This window comes from Apis laboriosa, unplaced genomic scaffold (genome assembly GCF_014066325.1).
Source record: "Apis laboriosa isolate Shangri-la unplaced genomic scaffold, ASM1406632v1 scaffold4_cov146, whole genome shotgun sequence".
Lineage (NCBI taxonomy): Eukaryota > Metazoa > Arthropoda > Insecta > Hymenoptera > Apidae > Apis > Apis laboriosa.
The window spans coordinates 1208043-1208737 of NW_025223501.1; positions in this window are offsets into that span (position 1 = coordinate 1208043).

Genomic DNA, 695 nt, shown 5'->3' on the forward strand with positions numbered 1-695 from the left:
TATATTCTGGTGACGATTTCCTCGTGACTATTTTCCAAATACATTATCATCCCATGTTTCCTATGCAAAATAATTATAAGGAAGTTTATCTAAGGCAGGAAAGCATAATTAACCATTTGAAACAAAACAATTTTATGCATACAAGTTTTTTTATTTTTGGAAGAAGAAATAATAGCAAAAGAAATGTGCAAACAAGTTGAATATTAATATAATATAATAAAATGCTTAAAATCACCAGATGAATTTGAAGAAAATTAAAAATTTTATAAAATATTGTGTTCATTATTATAAAACAAAAAAATTTAATAGTTTATAAGAATTCTTTCTATTTTTATATATTTTTGTATTTTTAGTATAAAATTAATACAAATTAGTGTAAATTTAGTACAAATTAAAATGTTTTTGTTTCCGTCTTATAATTATTCTCATAAAATCATATTTTGGATATTTTAATACAATTATAAATCAAAAATTAATATTGTAAGAAGTATAAATCTAATTATAACAATATATCAATTATTACATTTATTATTGTCATAAAATGCTAAAAATAATACAATTAAAAATAAAAACTTAAAAAGTTATAATGTATATTATATTTTAAAAATCATTTTTCGTCGGCAGAGATCACGTATTTTCGTTAAATTTTATAACCATTGCTGAATTTTTATTATACATTAAACTTTCCAAGCTTT